The sequence below is a fragment of the Lygodium microphyllum genome, chromosome 20, assembly GCF_053477565.2.
Source record: "Lygodium microphyllum isolate KBCC chromosome 20, Lygodium_microphyllum_v1.1.10, whole genome shotgun sequence".
NCBI classification, from domain to species: Eukaryota; Viridiplantae; Streptophyta; class Polypodiopsida; order Schizaeales; family Lygodiaceae; genus Lygodium; species Lygodium microphyllum.
Window position 1 is genome coordinate 89842620 of NC_141154.1, and position 18223 is coordinate 89860842.

Genomic DNA, 18223 nt, shown 5'->3' on the forward strand with positions numbered 1-18223 from the left:
ACTACGGCCCTTGGTTGCAAATTGTAAAGATAAATATTCTTTTTTGTGGGTGCATCTTGCGTAAGGAATTGAATTTCATGAAAAAATGAGAACAAAAATTTCTTTTTAAATATATAATGTTTTCAAAGCCTTCTCCCATAATGATATATTTTTTCCACTACAAGGGAAGGAGGGAATAGTGATGTCGAGTTCCAATGCAAATTAGCAGTGTCACTATTTTTGTTGCAAATAGCGACAGTACTCAAACAAAAAAAACATGGCCGAAACCCAAGCGCAGCATTTTGCAAAAGAGTTTGTGAAAGAGAGGGCGAAAGAGAGAGTGAAAGAGAGAGGGAGAGGGAGAGAAAGAGAGAAAGAGAAGGAAGGAGAGCTTCTCCTTACCGTTGCTGCCACCGAGTTGCCATTTGCAAAGAAGAGGAGGAAGTGTACAAAGGGCAGAGAGGAGCGGTCGCAAAGAGGAGATGAAGAATCCATCTTCAAGCCTTTTCGGTGAATACATTGCTCCCTCTTGGTTTGTTCTTGTTCTTTCTTCTTTTCTTTTGTTTGTTTTTGTTGAGAATGAGGTGCATTGAGGAGAAAGAGAGGAAATGAGAGAGGGAGAAGAAGAAAGGAAAAGGAAGAAAGAATGCCAGAGAGAGGGAATAAATATGAAACATAATAAAGAGACAGAGAGAGAGAGAGAGAGAGAGGGAGGGAGGGAGGGAGGGAGGGAGAGAGAGAATGAATGAGAAAACATGAGGGGGTAGAGAAAAACAAAGAGAGACACTTGGAAAAGAGTAATCAAGTCTTCACTAATGGGAAGCTCAACTCAACTCACTTGTTTGGACACCTTTAGATGTGTTTTCAGAGTGCTAGATAGAGGCAAAAGAGATTATGCCAACACTTTTGATACGCTCACTTCCAAAGTGGTAAAGGCTCACTTCATACCTCGAGAGAGGTGAACTTGAGTAGTCAACCTAAAACTATTCTTAAGCTCACATGGGGCCATTTGGTGAGAACAACTTGAGTTGAGGTAACACTAATAGTGATAGCCAAGCCCTTGGACCTCATGCAGCTAAGTCATCAAAAAGTACATCTAAGAGATGACAACCCTAAGAAGACTAGAACCTCACCTTAACTAGCCTACAAAATCACTCACAAGTGGTTGGATCATCAAAAAGAGAGTTCACACATTGTGTAGTGTTGTAAAAATTGTGATTGAATGCTTGTTTACATATGTCATAATTGAATTGGAAGTTTGAGCACCATCATCATGAAGATACTTGTATTTATATTGAATCACATTGATTGTGGAAAACAAAAGCCTAGTTGTGCATGTGGTACACCTACATACACTTGCAAGTTAGTAAAATTGCAAATTTCTAACAAAGGAACATAAGATACCTAAATAAATCAATCAAAAAAAGAAATCAAAAAATACATTAAGAAATTTGAGAAATAGAGAGACCAAATATTGACCGACTCTAAAAACCCCTACAATCATAGCTTAGACAAAGAAAATACACTGTGAAAAATGGATCTTATCATAAAAAATATTGTTTGTCGTAAAGTAGATAAAATGGAAAACGATGAAGGTCGTGATGTTCAAGATCGCGAGGCATATCTTAATCAATGTGTCTTGTGTCCTTACTCTCAATGCAAGTTGGCAATCAAGTGAAAGTGTCGCTTGTCTATAGAACACATATGACACTTCGGCAAGTTTCAATCAGAGATCATTGATCAAGCGATCTCAGACTTTGAGAAAATGGTAAGAAAAGTGTATATCAATCATGCATTATATTTTTAAACTAATTAACTATCATATACAACAACATTGGATGTGACCATAAAATTTATACAGGGAGGTAACGTCTCATCCCAAGGAGGAGTGCACCTATTGTGACTAGCTATAAGAGTTCATGGGCATGTGATGGATGGAGTGCTTGAGCTAATCCACCACTTGGAAGACACTCCCTAGTCTATACCATCAATACCAAAGAACAGGTAACCTTTCAGACTTTCCTATAACCTTGGAGCTTGAGATGGAGGCAATGATCGATGCATGGATACTGAGACACCTAATCCGCTTAGAGAGAAATTATACGTACCATTATATGATGGGTGCCGAGTATCTAGCTTGAAGATGCTACTTGCACTCCTAATTGTGCAAGCAAAATATGAGTGGAGCGATGCGAGTGTGACCTGTTGAGATGACAAGCTCAACATATGCAGACATTGATGATGGACCGCCTGGTTAGATGGGTTCACACGTCTACACTTAGCACGTCGATGGTCATTATGACTCTCACATGGCCACTGACTCATTACTTATTATATTCAGGTTGTTACACCTATTTACAGCTGGCATAGTTATAGCGCCAGTCGACTAGTGTAGTCGGTTATGCATTGTTTGACTTAGTAGGCCACTTTCCTTTTATGTTGTATCTTATCTATACTTTGTGTACATTGTAAATAGTGTGGAAGAAGAAGAAGAAATCAGCAAGAAAACGTTTTGGCCTCCATCTCTCTTCTTGTCTCTTGAGTGAGCTTCTCTTTGTGCATTCTGTGTGTGTTCGGCGCACCATCTTGAGCAACCCCCTCCACCACGCGATTCTTGACATGGTATCAGAGCCACGCCATTGAGAGAGGCTGATTTCGAAGGTTGAAGCAAAGGAGAAGAAGCAAGGTTCGAGCAAGCAAGCCACGGGTAAGAAGCTCTCCCATCCTTCAACTCTTTCTCTTCGATAGTGCCTGTGGAGGCACTGGAAGCAGGGCAGAGCAAAAATCTCATATTGCAGTGAGATTTGGTGTGCGCAAAGAGCACAGTGTATTCTACAAATCAGCCCTTTAGGGCAGTCCCGCAGTTATTTTGGGCATCTGAGGCCGTTTCAGGGCCCGTTTTAGAGCCGCAAGGTTGCGTACAGCAGTTTCAGGGTACGTTGTGACTTCGACTGTATTGACCGAAAGTGGGTGCGCAGGTTACAGATTTCAGATCTGTAAGTTCAAAGGTGTTTACCAGTGAGTAAACACAAGGTTTATCTGCAAACAGGTTGCAGATTGCATGTATTGTTGAGCAGACAGTTAAAAAGGCTGTCTGGTGTATTGCTGTGCACTACAGGTCCAGGGTTGCAGAAGATTTACTTGCTGTTGGTATTAATTTTGTGATAATGGCAGAAAACAGTGGAAGCCCTATCATTGAGAAGCTCGACAAGAACAACTACCCTTCATGGAAGTTCCGTGTCACAAACTTCCTTATTGGAAAAGGCCTCTACGAGTTTGTTTCAGGTGAAGAAAAGGAACCGGAGATGAGTGATTCTCCAACTGCAGAAGAGACAAAGGCACGGAAGGAATGGAATGCAAAGGATAAAAAGGTCATGTATTGGTTGTCTGCAGTAATTGACAATAATATGCTGGGACACATTAGAAATGCAGAGAATTCATATGCAGCTTGGACCATACTTGAAAGTATGTTTTCTGTAAATACAAAGGCACGAAAGATTCAACTCAAGCAAGAGTTGAATACATTAAAGAAAGGGAAGATGTCTATCAATGAGTATGCACTGAAGGTAAGAAGCATTGCAGATGCATTGGCAGCGATTGATGCAATGCCCGATGATGATGATTTGGTGTCGTCTACCTTGGGTGGACTTAACAATGAAAAGGCTTGGAAGTCTTTTGTAACTTCTGTATATGTCAGAAAGCCATTTTCAGATTTCGATGAGTTGGTCTCCCTTATGATCACTGAAGAGATCAACATGCAGAGTGAGACATCTAAAAGAAGTGGTGAACAGGTCCAAGCTTTCTACTCCAGTTCAGGAAGGGGACGTGGCAGGTTCTCTTCAAGAGGCTGTGGTACAGGACGTGGTAGTGACAACCAGCAAAACAGATTGAATCAGCAATTTGGCGATATGCAGGTTTCAGGAGGTCGTGGTAACTTTAGAGGCAGGGGGAGCTTTAGAGGAAGAGGTGGATGGCAGAACAGAGGTTCTAACAACTCTGGTATTGTGTGCCACTACTTTGGAAAAATAGGTCATATTGCAGCCCAATGTTATGCTAAGAGAGATGATATCCGCAGTGGTAAGTTGCAGCAAGGAAACTATGCATCGTCTTCACGACAGAATGAAGACAAAAATGAACGTTTGTTCGTTATGCAGCATATGTTGAATGCTGTTACAGGAAAGGGAACACATGAAGATGTTTGGTATGTTGATTCAGGTGCATCCAATCATATGACCAGCCATGCAGAATGGTTTGGAGAGATGCAGGATTTGCGAGATGCAGGTTATGTGCAGACAGGTGATGACTCATGCCACCCAATTTCACACATTGGAAAAGTTCCCTTGTCCTTGCATGATGGTAAGACAAAGAGTCTTTCAGATGTATTACATGTGCCATCTATTACAAAGAACTTGGTGTCAGTCGGTCAAATGGTAGAGCAAGGGCTGCAAGTCAGATTTAATGCAAAGGGCTGCTTTGTAGAAGACTTCAATGACAAGTGCAGGTTGGTAGCAAAGGGAAGTAGAGTTGGACGTATGTTCACTCTAGATGCTGGAATTCCTACTATGAATGTGGCTATGTATGCCAAAGGAAAAGGTGTTGTTGCAGACATTGAAATTTGGCACAAACGCATTGGACATGCAAATGTACAAAGGCTGAAATTAACGCAGTCCAAAGGGTTGGTTACAGGTTTTCCTACATTTAAAGTTGCAGAATTTCAGAAGGTATGTGAAGCATGTCAGTTTGGTAAGCAGGCAAGACAACCCTTTTCACATGACAGAGATGTAAGCAGAAATATCCTTGATGTTGTGCATACAGACATTTGGGGGCCTACACAAAATGTATCTCTTGGAGGTAGTTCATACTTCGTCACATTCATTGATGATTGTTCTAGAAAGCTGTGGGTATATTTTATGAAGGAAAAGAGTGAAGCATTTGAGCACTTTAGAACTTTCAAGGCTGCAGTTGAAAGAGAAACAGGCTTGAAAGTAAAGTGCCTGAGGTCAGATGGAGGGGGAGAGTACCTCTCAAATGAGTTCAGTGATTTTTTGAGGTCTCATGGGATAAAGAGACAGTTCACATGCAGGTACACCCCACAGCAAAATGGGATTGCAGAAAGGAAAAACAGGCATATTGCAGAAGTTGCACGCGCCTTGATGGCTCAAAAGAATATGCCTAAGCATTTTTTGTCTGAGGCTGTTCATACTGCTGTTTATATTATGAACAGAACCCCCAGAGCTGCAGTTCATGGTATGACCCCCGAAGAATGTTTTACAGGTAAGAAGCCTGATGTTTCACACTTGAAAGTATTTGGCTGCATTGCGTATGTTCATGTGCCAGATGAGTTGCGGAAGAAACTGGATCCAAAGGCTGAAAAGTGTGTCTTTATTGGATACTCTTTAGAGCAGAAAGGGTATCGCTGTTACAACCCTATCACATGTAAGTTCAGAGTGAGCAGGGATGTCATCTTTGATGAAATGAGCAGTTGGTATGCATCTAGTGGTGATGCATTGGATGTTGATGATGATCATGACACTCATGTGCAGGCTGAAAGGCAAGAATCACGGACTCTTAGTGGACTAGAGACATCATCTGGTAGTCCTTGGTCTGGGAGACTAAGGAGTACCTCTACATGATGCCAGGAGGCATATTCCACGGTGGATTCCGTGAGGTTTTACGGTGGATTCTGTAAACTTAGATAACCGGGGCTCATACGCAAAGAGGATTCTTTGTGCGAGAAGTTGATAGGGACGCCTGTCCTTTTCGAGCGTTTCATTAATTTAGTGTGTACATGGGTGATTCCATAGCGGGTGATTCCGCAAAATGCATATTAAATTAATAAACGTTTATGAGTTTAGAGTGCGCACTCGTAATAAATTAAGGTTAGGATTAATTTCTAACCAGTTGATTTATTTATGTAGCTGAAGACTGCTAGGTATTCACTTTTGTCAGTTTAATTGTGTTATTTTACTAACGATTGTGAATGCTTCAGTTGATGTGTAGAGATAGCAGCAGTGGCAGAGGAAAGCATTGGAGTCTAGCGGGTTTTCGACTCTTGGACTAGATTTTGATAGGCGCCACGCCTATATTTTGTTATGTCTATTGAGACATCGATTATTTATTATTATTTTGTATGCGCTTATGCGCCTGGATATGTTATTTCTATTTGGACATTGAGATTGGGCGTGCCAGACACTATGGGCACCGTCCATTAGCTTTATTTTACTATTTTTGTAGAAAGCAAACTCAAAAGCTAAAAGCTTGTCATATTTTTGTAATTGGGCTATTATTGAGCATGAAGATTGGAAATATACATAAAATACATGCTTTGTGAAGCGCTCACACAAGGCATGGGGGAGATTGAACCCAATTTGTCTCTTGCCTCATGTCAGGCTTGCTTTTACATGGGTTTTTGTGCTAAAAAGTAGAGTACTTTGTTCTTGGGGACCTTCCGGGATTCACCACGTGAGCTATCTGCGTCCGATCTGCGCACCAGTGGTATCAGAGCGGAGCAGAGATCAAGAGCTTCCAATCGCTACCAATCTCGGGCGAAGGCGGAGCTCCAGGGACAAATGGGCTCTACAGTCAATCTCGTCGCGAACCGTCGATACAGGCAGACTTCTGGCGATCAAGAACCCCTGTTTCCACTGTCAGATCGCGAAGGACCAAGCTCTGCAGGCGGAGGACCACTCATACACTTCCATCATCAATTTGTGGAGTTACAGAGATAAGCTCTCTTCATAATCAAGTTTATTATCATAAGAAAGCTTAATTTTAAGCTTAGCAAGGCCTAATCTTCAAAATCGTTGCAAGACGGCATCATCCCGTGAAATCCGGCAAAAAAAACGGCCCCCCCCTCACGAAAAAAAACGGCGGCCTCTGCTAGTCCTCCTTAAGCTCTTAATCACTTAAGCTTAAGCTTAATCATTTAAGCTTAAGGCTTCTTGCAAGTTACGCAGGTCAGATAAATCGGCAAACTCCGGGTCTTGCACTTCTGAAGTCAAGTTCCGTAAGTCGACTCTAATCAAGTTCTGCAAGTTCTGCAAGTCGGCCTAAGTCCAGCAAGTCAACAACTCTGCAAGTCTGCTAAGTCTGCAACTCTGCAAGTCAGACTAAATCAGAACTAACTAGTGCTTAAAACTCATAGAAGACTTGTTCGTATGCAAAAACTCTGAACTGGAAAGTTGTTCGCAGCAAGCTGTTCTACCTATCTACAAGTTCGTTGAAGTACTTTCAGCAAACGGAGACACAAATATTGTAGAATTTCTGAAAATTGAAGAAGAAATACCTAAAAATACATAGCCTTGTAACCCCAAATTTGAGCTACGCTCATCCCGCTAACTGATTTTGAGTGAGAAAGGTTTGTTGAGTTTTACAGGATGACTACTCCACATATGGATGATCCTATGGCTGAAGACGACCTACCCGAGCCTACCATGGAACAAAAGCTGGGTCTAATCATGCTACAATTGGAAGAAGAGCGAAGAGCTAGGCAAGCCTTGCAAGCGCAATTGACAAAGCTACAAGGAGCGTCCACTGATAAAGAAGAACCTCAAGCTGAAGATTTGATTCGCCGTACCATCAACGCCACTCTTGAAGCACAAACCATTTGCAAGGAATCCAAGATAAGTAAACGAATTTTCAAGTTTCGCACTTTCAATGGCATAAGAGAAGGAAAGACTGTTTTATCATTCATTAGCCAATTTGATGACTATTTCCATGAGGAAACTTATCCCGAAAAAGATAAAATCAAGTGTGTTACTAATCATCTGATAGACAGAGCATCACTTTGGTGGACTGAGTCCGCAAGAGCATAGAATGTCCTGCTACATGGGAAGATTTCAAGAAGAAGTTCATGCAAAATTTCCTTCCACCGCAATTTCATGAGAAGGCTATCAAGCAATGGGATTTACTTCAACAGCGCGATCGTGAGCCTATTCCACAATATACAGAGCGTTTTTGGAATGCACTCTTACAGTTACGCATGCTTGAAGATGTACCAGAGACGACACATAAGCGGAAGTATATGTCTGGACTTCTTGGACATTACTACGCTGAAGTGAACATGTTCAAGCCTGCTACCCTTGAAGACGCCATCTCCTTAGCTCACGACACTGAAGATAAGTTACGCGGAAGAGATCGACGACCACAGCCATTCCAAGCAAACGGTAATTATGGATCTAAACAATTCAATTCCAATTTCAGAAGGTTTAATCCAGGTCGTTTCTCATCACCATCTTTCCGTAAGAATTGGCCTAAACCACCTGCATTACCATCCACTGTCAATTCAAATTCTAAGCCTATTCCACAAGCAAATCCAAATATACCCAGACTCCCAGCCATTGCAAATAATGTGACCAAAGCCAAGCCCATCGTATGCTACAAGTGTCACCAGCCAGGGCATCTCGCAGCAAATTGTCATTCAAAGAAGCCATCAGCACATATCAACTACCTTGGAGCTATGGACGAAGACGAGCATGAGGATATGCCGGATTTCACTGAAGAAGAAGATGATCCTACTACTACTTCCGACACTTTACCAGGTATGCCTACTTCACATTCATTGTTGACTATGAAATGTATGGTGCATGGAAAAGAAAGAACTATATTGCATGATGACGGTAGTACCCATGACTTTATTTCAGCAAAATTGGTAAAGGAATTGAAACTGCATACTGTACCTACGCACTATCGCATAAAAGCTGCATTTTTAGGCACTAGGTACAATGGCACACAAGAAGTTCAAGATTTAGAAATTCAAATTGGTCCATATATTGAAAGAAGAAATTTCTTAGTTGTCCCATTACAGTCTAGCGACATTATTCTAGGAATGCCATGGAGACACCAACATAATCCCAATATAGATTATTCCACACACACAATGAATATTAATTTTCAAGGAAAATCTATTACATTATTTGGTATGCATGCATCTCATATTTTTCCACTGCTTTCGCATACTCAAGCAAAACGTGCACTACGCAAGAATACTAAATCATATCTCATTTGGGTGAATGAATTGCACGCAAAGGAAAATCATATGCACCCTAAGCATAAGGAATTTCTCGCATATTTTAAGGACTGTTTTGGAGAAGACCTACCACCAGGTTTACCTCCATCACGTCCAGAAGACCATAAGATTGACCTAATACCTGGCACACAACCACCTTGCAAAGCCCCATATAGGCACAATCAAATAGAGCAAAAAGAAATCCAGAGTCAAGTTGAAGAATTACTAAATAGAGGCTTAATTCGACCTAGCAGTTCCCCATTCGGTGCACCTGTGCTCTTAGTCAAGAAAAAGAATAATACTTATCGGATGTGTATTGACTACCGAGCATTAAACAAGATCACTGTAAAGAATAGGTATCCTATACCTAGAGTTGATGACCTTATGGACAAACTGCAAGGATCTTCTATATTTAGTAAAATTGACCTTAAGTCTGGATATCATCAGGTGAGGTTAGATAGATCCGACATATTTAAGACTGCATTCAGGACACAGTTTGGCCATTACGAATTCTTAGTCATGCCATTTGGATTAACTAATGCACCTGCTACTTTCAGTAGAATGATGAACCGTATTTTTCTAAAATATCAATATTGTGTGATTGTTTTCTTTGATGATATTTTAGTATTCAGTCAAAGTGAAAAAGAGCATTATGAGCATTTATCATTAGTTTTTCAATTACTGAAAGAAAATCAATTGTTTGCAAATCCTGACAAGAGTGAATTCTTTAAGACAGAAATAGAATATCTAGGTCATATTGTATCAAAAGAAGGAATAAAAGTTGATCCTAAGAAAATTGATGCAATATTGCATTGGCCTATTCCTAAAAATGTACATGAATTACGCTCATTCCTTGGTCTTGCTAGTTTCTATAGGAAGTTTGTCTGTAATTTCTCATTACTTGCTTTACCATTGACAAAACTTCTTAAGAAAGGCATTGTTTATCAATGGACTGAAAACCAGCAGAAATCCTTTGACTTACTCAAAGGTGCATTAACCAATGCCCCTGTTCTACAATTGCCTGACTTTAATAGACCATTCTTTCTAGTTGTGACCGATGCTAGCGGATCAGGAATAGGAGCCGTGCTAATGCAAGACAACCATCCAATAGCATATTCTAGTTCTAAGTTGAAACCCTCTGAGCTTAAATATTCCACTTATGACAAGGAACTCTTAGTAGTTGTCCAAGCATTAAAACAATGGAAGCATTATTTAATGGGTTCAGAATTCATGATAAAGACCGACCAGCAAAGCATTAGACATCTACTTAGCCAACCCCAAATTTCTGACCGTCATATCAAATGGGCTTCATTCATTCAAAGTTTCCATCCTATCATTCAATACCAACCTGGAAAAGAAAATGTAGTTGCTGATGCATTGAGTAGAAGACCTGCAATTCATAACATTTCTATCATATCTTTTGATTCTTTGATTGCCATGAAAGACACATATCACCAGGATATTACTTTTCATTCTGATTGGCAAAAATTAGTTCAAAATAATTTCATTCCTGTTGATTCATTGTCATATAATGATGGATTCATGTTCTTTGAAAAGAGACTGTGTGTTACTATTCCATTCCGATCTTTTGTTTTGAATGAAATTCATTGTCCCCCATATCAAGGTCATAGAGGTATCATCTCTACATTACGCATGTTAACTGAAGATTTTTATTGGCTGCATATGGATGCAGATGTATCTAATTTTGTTTCTGAATGTTTGATTTGTCAAAGAATAAAGAGACATCATGGTAAACAGTATGGATTATTAATGCCTTTGTCTATTCCATCTAAACCTTGGGAACATATATCTATGGATTTCATTACTGGTTTACCAAATACTAAATCTAACCATGACATGATTTGGACAATTGTAGATAGATTTAGTAAGCAAGCATATTTCATTGCATGTAAGAAAACTTTAACAGCATCACAAGCAGCACAGTTATTTTTGAAAACTGTTTTTACTAACCATGGATTGCCGAAAGTGATTATTTCAGATAGAGATTCTAGATTTTGTAATAATTTTTGGATTACACTGTTTGCAAATCTAGGCACAAAAATTGATTTCTCATCTGCATTTCATCCAGAAACAAATGGACAAACAGAAGCCACAAATAGCACCATTCTAGATCTTTTACGTGCATACACTATCTCTAAACCTCAGACATGGGATACTCATTTACATTTATTACAGTTTGCATATAACAATACACCGCACACATCTACAAAGAAAGCACCTTTTGAAGTTATTTATGGATATAGATTATCTACACCTGTTGCATCTTTGTCTAATAGAATACAAAGTGCCGATGATATTGCTACTATGCATAACTCTATTTTTGATGAGGTAAAGGATATGATTGCTAGAGCCCAACAATCATATACCAAACAAGCCAACAAGAAAAGACAAGCCATGAATTTCAAAGTTGATGATTATGTTTGGCTTAGAATAGAAAAGCGTAGACTGCAAAGTGTAGATAGACATCGAGTTGTCAAATTAGCTCCTAGATTTTACGGACCATTTAGAATCATTCATAAGATTAATGACAATGCATTCAAGTTAGAACTGCCATCTCATTGGAAAATTCATAATACATTTCATATTAGTTTATTGAGACCATTTAGAGGCCAATTACCTATCCACCCTTTCTATGAAAACCCACCTTTATTAGAAGAAGAGACTGAAATACTTGAACCAGAAGCCATCATAGACACTGACTACATGACCACTAGAACTGGCCAAAGGTATTCTAGATATCTAGTCAAATTTAAGAACCATCCTGTAGAGGAAGCACAATGGATGCACGCTAGAGACCTAAATGCTTTCTCCACTCTGTTAGCTCCACATTGAGCTAATAGCAATTGAGGTCAATTGCTATCCCACCCCGGGGGTATGATGCCAGGAGGCATATTCCACGGTGGATTCCGTGAGGTTTTACGGTGGATTCCGTAAACTTAGATAACCGGAGCTCATACGCAAAGAGGATTCTTTGTGCGAGAAGTTGATGGGGACGCGTGTCCTTTTTGAGCGTTTCATTAATTTAGTGTGTACATGGGTGATTCCATAGCGGGTGATTCCGCAAAATGCATATTAAATTAATAAACGTTTATGAGTTTAGAGTGCGCACTCGTAATAAATTAAGGTTAGGATTTATTTCTAACCAGTTGATTTATTTATGTAGCTGAAGACTGCTAGGTATTCACTTTTGTCGGTTTAATTGTGTTATTTTACTAACGATTGTGAATGCTTCAGTTGATGTGTAGAGATAGCAGCAGTGGCGGAGGAAAGCATTGGAGTCTAGCGGGTTTTCGACTCTTGGACTAGATTTTGATAGGCGCCACGCCTATATTTTGTTATGTCTATTGAGACATCGATTATTTATTATTATTTTGTATGCGCTTATGCGCCTGGATATGTTATTTCTATTTGGACATTGAGATTGGGCGTGCCAGACACTATGGGCACCGTCCATTAGCTTTATTTTACTATTTTTGTAGAAAGCAAACTCAAAAGCTAAAAGCTTGTCATATTTTTGTAATTGGGCTATTATTGAGCATGAAGATTGGAAATATACATAAAATACATGCTTTGTGAAGCGCTGACACAAGGCATGGGGGAGATTGAACCCAATTTGTCTCTTGCCTCATGTCGTGCTTGCTTTTACATGGGTTTTTGTGCTAAAAACTAGAGTACTTTGTTCTTGGGGACCTTCCGGGATTCACCACGTGAGCTATCTGCGTCCGATCTGCGCACCACTACATCTTCGAGTGCATCTAGTAGCACTACAGGTAAAGACAAAGGAAAGAATAAAGTGTCAGAAGGCATTGATGCAGTTCTTGATGGAGACTCCAGTGGCTCAGAGAGCTTGGATGATGAGCTTGGCATTCCTTCAGTGAGGACTCCAGGTGTGCAGAGAGCACGTGTTAATGCAAAGACTCCATTGAGTGATCCAGTGGTACGCAGGTCTAGCAAGGTGAGATACCCTGTTAAAAGATTTGGTTTTGAGGGTTATGCAGCTCACCATTATGCTTATATGGTGAAACTAGTTGAGGATGTTGAGCCCACATGTTTTGAGGAGGCTGTTGGTCATGCTCATTGGGATGCAGCAATGGATGAGGAGATGGCTGCATTAGAGGCCAATAAGACTTGGGATCTAGTATCATTGCCAAAGGGAAAGAAAGCTATTGGATGTAAGTGGGTTTATAAGATTAAGCACAATGCAGATGGTTCTATTAGCAGGTACAAAGCTAGGCTGGTTGCAAAAGGCTATGCCCAAACATATGGCATAGATTATGATGAAACCTTCAGTCCAGTTGCTAGGATGGCAACTGTCAGATGTGTGATTGCTTTGGCAGCAGCCAAAGGTTGGAGGTTGCAGCAAATGGATGTAAAGAATGCCTTCTTGCATGGTGATTTGCAGGAAGAAGTGTATATGGATCAGCCAGCAGGTTATGAAGATTTAGAGCATCCCACGTATGTGTGCAGGTTGAAGAAGGCACTCTATGGGCTCAAGCAGGCACCTAGAGCATGGTCTGACAAGATTAGAGAGTATCTTGTCAATATTGGCTTTTATGTTTCTGATGCTGATCACTCACTTTATGTGAGAAAGGGAGATGCAGGTTTGGTCATCATAGTCATCTATGTGGATGACTTGATTATTACAGGTGATAGTGATAGTGGAATTGCTGAAGTCAAGGGCTGTTTGAAGATGAAGTTTGAGATGAAGGACTTAGGTGAGCTAAGGTACTTCCTTGGCATTGAGGTGATCAGATGTGATGATGGTATATGGCTGTCCCAAAGACAGTATGGCTTGGATATGTTGTCCAAGTATGGTATGACTGCATGCAAACCACTTTCAGTCCCGTTGGAGCAGAATGTAAAGCTGAGTGCTGATGTTGGGGATGAGATAGAAGACCCTACTATGTTCAGGAGGATAGTGGGGAGTTTGATCTACATGACCATTGCAAGGCCAGACTTGAGCTACGCTGTTGGTCTTGTGAGTCAGTTTATGCAAGTACCTAGAAAGCCACATTTGGATGCAGTCAGACGCATATTGAGATATGTGAAGTCCACATTACATTATGGACTTTTCTACGAGGCAGGTATAGAGGTACAGGTGTTTGGATACACAGATGCAGATTGGGCTGGTAGTATGTCTGATAGAAGATCTACCAGCGGATACATGTTCTCTCTTGGTAGTGCAGCAGTTGCATGGAGCAGCAAAAAGCAATCTACAGTTGCTTTGTCGAGTACAGAGGCTGAGTATAGAGGTGGTGCTATTATAGCATGTGAGGTAGTATGGCTGCAAAAGTTATTGGCTGATTTGGATGTGCAGGTGGAAGGTCCAGTTGTCATTTATTGTGACAACATGAGCAGTATACAGTTGGCTAGGAACCCTGTGTTCCATGCTAGGACAAAACATATTGAGGTACACTACCACTTTGTGAGAGAGAAGGTACTAGCAGGTGAGATTGACTTGGTGTATGTCAGCACACAGGATCAGATAGCTGACATCTTCACGAAGGCATTGGGTACAGAGAAGCTTCAAAAGTTTTGAAGCTTACTTGGAGTTGCAGAGATGCAGTTGAGCTTGAGGGGGAGTGTTGAGATGACAAGCTCAACACATGCAGACATTGATGATGGACCGCCTGGTTAGATGGGTTCACACGTCTACACTTAGCATGTCGGTGGTCATTATGACTCTCACATGGCCACTGACTCATTACTTATTATATTCAGGTTGTTACACCTATTTACAGCTGGCATAGTTATAGCGCCAGTCGACTAGTGTAGTCGGTTATGCATTGTTTGACTTAGTAGGCCACTTTCCTTTTATGTTGTATCTTATCTATACTTTGTGTATGTTGTAAATAGTGTGGAAGAAGAAGAAGAAATCAGGAAGAAAACGTTTTGGCCTCCATCTCTCTTCTTGTCTCTTGAGTGAGCTTCTCTTTGTGCATTCTATGTGTGTTCGGCGCACCATCTTAAGCAACCCCCTCCACCACGCGATTCTTGACATGACCGAGTTGTTTAGGTACCTTCTACGTATGCTTCGCTGATTTGTTTTCGATACCATTATAAAAAACAATTGTGTTTTTTCAAGGTTTTTTATGATTTCTTTTTAGGTTTCTAAAGTATCATATATTATCGCTTGGAAATACCATACTTGAGTCTCATGATGATGCATGACATATTTTACAAAAGCTTGGCATGGACTACAACAACATCCATGCATGTGTCAACGATTACATGTTGTTTTGAGGAGAGTACGAGACTATGGAGACATGTCCAAAGTGTGGTGCTCATAGGAATCAATAGGATTTGCAAGGGCAAACCATCCCTTAGAAAGTTCTTAGATTCTTTTCACTTATCCCCCGTATACTTCACATGTTTCATATGTTGGGCATAGTGAGCTTGATAATGAGGCATGCATAGAATAGATCCATAGATGGAGTCCAACAAATTTCAGTGGATTCATGTGCATGGAGCCACATTGACTCTGCCTTTATAAGCTTTGCACGAGAGCCAAGGAGACTTGGTCTTGCTATGGATGGCATGAACCCATTTGGTCTCCGCTCAACATCTTACATTTTGTGGTCTACAACATCCCACCATGGCTTTCTATGAAGAAAGGACACCTGATCCTTAGCTTGCTCATTCCTCGCCACTACAAAGCCAAGAGTATGGATGTCTATCTCCATCCATTAGTTGATGAGTTTAAGATTTTGTGGGAGGAGGGGGTCGCCGTGGAAGATATGAGCAAGCACGATGGTCCACCGTCCAATATATGAGCCATTGTCATGTGGACCATGCATGACTTTTCGGGATTCGAGGAGTGCTCAAGTAAGTAGGCTTCCATTCTCATTGGTCATATCTGTCATAGCTCGTTCAAGTTTGTATTCACTAAATAGACATATTGGGGCAGGTTTTGTTACCTTAAGTTATCATGCATGTCCATTGTGTAGGCCACTGTTAGACTCCCGAAGGTCACGAGAACCATGAAGAAGATGATATATCAAGGACACACCACTTTCTTGCTAGAGGGTCATGAACTGAGGGAAGGTTTTCTTAGACGACCTCCATCATGAATGAATACCCAAAGTTGAAAATGGTCCATACAAAGTCGCATCCAAATGGAATGTGACAGTTCTTGGGGTTTTCTACGAGTTGCCATATTGGACCCACTTACAAATCAACTACTTGTTCGATCCAATGCATATTTTCAAGAATGTGGGTAGCTTACTATGGGACCACATCAGAGGAAAGAGAGACACTGCAAGGGCACAAATGGATTTGAAGGAGGTAGACAAGATAGAGGTGCTTTGGCCACAGTCGCCACAGTCGAGTGCGCTGATGGTTACTTGCAACTATCTCATGCTCCTTAGGCTTTTCCACTAAAGAAGAGCACATTATGAAGCAAATTATCAGGTCTATCTGCACTCCAATGGGTATGATGCATTCTCTCAGATCCGCGTTTTCTAAAGACGACCAACTAATAGAGATAAAATCCCATGATTGGCATAAGACATGTTAGGTTTGTACTACGAATGGATTGTAAGTGACGTACGTATTTTGCTATTTGGAGTATAGTCATTGTTCGTAATACTTTTTCATTTGTGGCAGTTTGTACTACCAATCGCAATCTCAGGATGCCTTACTCCAAAAATATGCAAGGCAATTTACAAGTTGTCAAATTTAGTGCAATGGATTTCACAAAAGGAGATCAAGAAATCCTCTATTGAATCCACAAGGTGGGGAGTAGTGGAGACAGTCTATCTCTTTGAGAAGTACATGCCCACCATTATGCTCATGATATAAACCCACCTCTTGGTGCATCTTGTCGACAAACATCTCATGAAGCTCTCCAAAAAAAACGTGTCCACTTCATGAAGCGATGGATGTGCTTCTTGGAGCACTTCATGAAAACCCTGAAAGGCTTGGTGCGACAACGAGCTTGGCCAAAAGGTAGCATGGCTGAAGGTTGGTTGGTGTCTGAGGCGTTAGCACATATTTCATAGTGGCTACCAATGGTGTATTTAGACAACAATATGCTATGGTTGTTGAAGTATGATGATAGACTGATCAGAGATGTGGTGGTTGGAAATGGGGTAGAAAAAGGATGAATGTTGCAATGGAGGAGAAAGTGAATTATTTTTATATGTTGCACAATACCTCCATGGAGATGTGGCTTGCTAGGTACGAGCAAGCCGGGAAAGATCGAGAAGAAGCACGATCTGAATTTCAATGCACTGACCAATTTGATATCCCAAGGGAATGTAGGAGATGCCATGGTTTATGTCTATGCAATGGTTGCATGGAGATTTGATCGCAACCTCTCACGAAGGGGTGGAGGTCTCTATTGAGGAATTCTCGAGGGGATTTAGTCCAAAGGTGACTACATTTTTTATCAGCTGTCATATTTAGATTCTATATGTGGCAACTAATTGACTGTTTTAATGTATAGTACAAAATATACATTGTGGTATGGTCGCGTGAATAACATTTTCGCGTGGAGCATATCGACAAAATGCACTCCACAATGGATTGTGGTGTCATGGAAAAGTTGGAACAAGAGAGGCAATAGGAAGCCACGAATCCAAACACCATTATAGAAGAGATGGAGTATTTTGGGAACTTGCAAAGTATTATCACAGTGGATTACCGTAGCTTCTCTATGATCTATTCGATGTGGAGTGGTTCAAAGTGATATTGGAAGGAGCTGGGGTAACTGTTCGACAAGGTCCATCTGGATTTCTCAAAATAGATTTCAAAAAAAGATGGACAGATTTTCATGACACGTTTGTATTGCTAGCCCATTGTGAGCAGATGCATGAACTCATGTTTTTAAAATTTTTATTACGACATGGTATATGTCACAAATGTTAAATCTCTCTTTTATGTGATTTTGAATATGTAATTTGCTGTCAAAACCCTTGACAATCTCAATGGTGGTATGTTGTACCTTTAGCTCCCCGAAGTGCGAGAGTATATGATGAAAGAAATGTGCCCAGCATAGATGAGGATAGTATGCAGATAGAGGGGTCGATATTGCAAGGGGTGGAGGCCACCCAAAGCTTGGAGCCATGTAGAGGAGGCAGAATTGGGTAACAATGATGGAAACATGAGGCCAAGAATTCTTTGAGAATGAGGTGGACTCATTCTTTTGTGGTGACATTTCTATTGACCTTCCAGTGTATGCGGAGTTGTGTTAGGAGATTGACATGGGACCATAGG